This window comes from Acyrthosiphon pisum, chromosome X, assembly GCF_005508785.2.
Source record: "Acyrthosiphon pisum isolate AL4f chromosome X, pea_aphid_22Mar2018_4r6ur, whole genome shotgun sequence".
NCBI lineage: Eukaryota > Metazoa > Arthropoda > Insecta > Hemiptera > Aphididae > Acyrthosiphon > Acyrthosiphon pisum.
Window position 1 is genome coordinate 121,159,496 of NC_042493.1, and position 2,931 is coordinate 121,162,426.

At 32.0% G+C, this 2,931-nt stretch overlaps 1 long non-coding RNA gene across 1 annotated transcript; it reads left to right on the forward strand.

Moving 5' to 3' along the window:
* The first annotated feature begins 823 nt into the window (after positions 1 to 823).
* LOC107885880 lies at positions 824 to 2,115 on the forward strand. The gene is made up of 2 exons (XR_001680561.2): positions 824 to 1,016; positions 1,175 to 2,115. It is a non-coding gene; the product is annotated as an uncharacterized LOC107885880 (long non-coding RNA).
* The last annotated feature ends 816 nt before the right edge of the window (positions 2,116 to 2,931 follow it).

The window sequence follows — 2,931 nt, forward strand, 5'->3', positions numbered from 1 at the left end:
TTCAAAAACAAAATAACTGTAGATATATGAACATTTCACTAAATGTGTATATATTTATTTTCTATTCGCCATACATTTTGAAAATGTGTTGACTCTTTTTGAGCTGTTTATGGTCATTGTCAGTTTTAAAATTTTTTAGTATTTTTTCCATAATTGTTAATAAAATTGTATTTGTTGGGTAAAAATGAGTGAACATTTAATACAAGGCTCCTGATGTATTATTACAATAGCAGTTGAAAATAAATACATATAGGAACACTTTTTTTTATATGCATTTAATGCTTGAATTTTGAAAAAATTTATCACATTTACTCGTCATTGTTTTAACACGACGACGGCCGCCGTGGTCCTCCGCAATCATCTCGATACGAATATTACCAGTGCGTATTTCTGACGTCACCGTCGAGAATAATATTATTATGTCGCTGTAGGTTCGTTTGTCGTAGTCAGCAGAATGATAGGCACTGGAAATTTAACCGTGTGATTGTGTGAACGTTCGGCCGTGTAGGTCATCATAGTTCAGTTGTTCACGTGAAATTAGATTGATACAATATTATATAATGGATAGGCCATTTATGATTAATCTTACAACGAACATACAATTATAGAGGTCTTATCACAAATAAATTGATGTACACGTATACGCATAATTATTACGATTTTAGCTACTAGAATGAGAGGCAATGACGGAAATAGTGTTTCTCTCTTCCACGTTAACTGCACGCTCCCCACTGTATTGTTATTGTAGCCATTAATTATTTAATATCTATGGGTAAAACGAGTGAATAAATACAACGCCGTATAGCTGACGTATGTACAGTTACTGCGTAGCGCCGTACGGCATCGGTGCACAACTGCGGACCGGTCGGCCATTTATTTCTAAACTTCACTCCTTCGTCGACGGTGCTACAACTGCTCCACTCAAGACGTATGCATCGTGTCCTTCACATCACCTCTAAAACCCGACGGCGATCTTTGCCCGTTCGGTACGCCATCGGCCGGCACAACGTTAATAGGTAATAATATTATTATTACGATTGATACGACGCGTTTTAATATTATAATATTATTATATTACCGTTCTCATCGTCCGTCGACGCTCATGTCGATTTCACGTATCCGGAAAACACTTGTTTGCGTGCCTTTTGCTTATTTTATCCATTGTCTATGCTAGGTTGGTTCAAATTTCGACGGCGAGAACTTGTTGATTCGGTACCGGTGAGCGTGCACTATACTTCAGTCTCATCATGAAGGCCGGAGCGGTGGACACTGACCACATCATCCAGGGCAAGGGCAATGGCTGTCCATCGTGCAGAGTGTCCGAGACTGTAACTTTGTTACTAGTTGCTGCTTATTTTTACTTCGGCTGCAAGCACGTGAAACCCGTGTATTACTTCGGAACCACGAGTATGTATACAACGATAGGTACATCGAATCGCGGACATTACGTCCCCGTCAATTATTAAGATTAGACGTTTGGTCCACTGAGATTTTAAATCGCTATTTTTTATTTTTTTTTATTCGGTTTTATTTGTAAAACACAAAACGTTAGTATAATTTATAATAATAAAATATTACAATAAGATAATATATAAGTTATCAACAATTCGATTTTCAACAGTCGAATTTAATTTAAATAATATAAGTAAACTATATAGGTACGGATATAATAAATTTACCTTAGTACAATACAAATACATTTAGGTATATACTTAATTATTTATATTTTAATATTTCAGTTAGTAATGCATAACACAAAAAAATAGGTTTTTTTTAATTGAAAATAATGTATAATTGTAAGAAAAATGGTATAAGTTTAACATTTCTACTCACATTATTCAATAAGTTATGAGTAGGGCCCGGAAGTTGTTGCATTTTAATGTTGTTTTTTTTTAGCTATTTGTAAGTAAGCATGACAGTGGCGTGTATCATACAAAAAATTGGTGTTGCTGAAATAATTTTAGGTGACCTACCCCTCACAATACTGTTATACCAACCTCTAAATTTTCCTATAATTCTTCTATCAATACCTACCCACCCATATTAATTAAGGTGTTGCCTGAGCAACGCTTGGACCCTTGTTACACGCCACTGAAGCATGATATTAATTTATTTCACAAAAATACGAAAAAAAAAATTAAAAGTTTATAATGCATAGTTTTGTGCATTTTGTGATTTTGTAGTTTCAAAGCATATTTCTCAATTAATATCATTTTTTAGAACTGCACATTTGAAGATTAATGATATTATGTTTATGACAATAATTATTATATCATTGTATATGAAAAACGAAGCTATCCAATGTTTTAATATTAGAAGTTTAAATGCACATAAAATTAAATTTGACTTTCAAGTAGTAATTTTTTTTGTTGATTGTGATGGAAAAACTTAAAAGGAATATCGTATTAAATTTTGAAATCTTTGAAATATTGTAATACCTACATTAATACATTACCTAATTTAATTGTGCACGATGTTGTATTATTAACATTAGCATTTAAACATAAAACTCACTAATAAATGACCAGATGGACTTTTAAAAGCATGATAAAGTTCAATACAATTTTCTTTTATTGTCAATCTATAATTTGATGTCTGAGTTCAATATTTATGTAGAGTTTGGGTTGGTTATGTGTTATTCTTAAGCCATAATATTTTTTCTTTACACTCTAATAATTGAATATTACAAGTTAAAATAAATATAAAATATTTAGGTACGATCTTAAATTAAGAAATTAATACCGACATCAATTAAAATATCGTTTTCTGTAGGCTGAGGTGTTACAATAACTTTCTATTGATTTATTTATTTGCTTTTTAGATTACAGTATTTTTCATATAATTTCCCTCTCACTGGGTGTACATTATTTCCATCTTTAAAATAAGGGGTAAAATAGGTTTCGTCAGTCCCAATTAGAAATGAACGCCTTT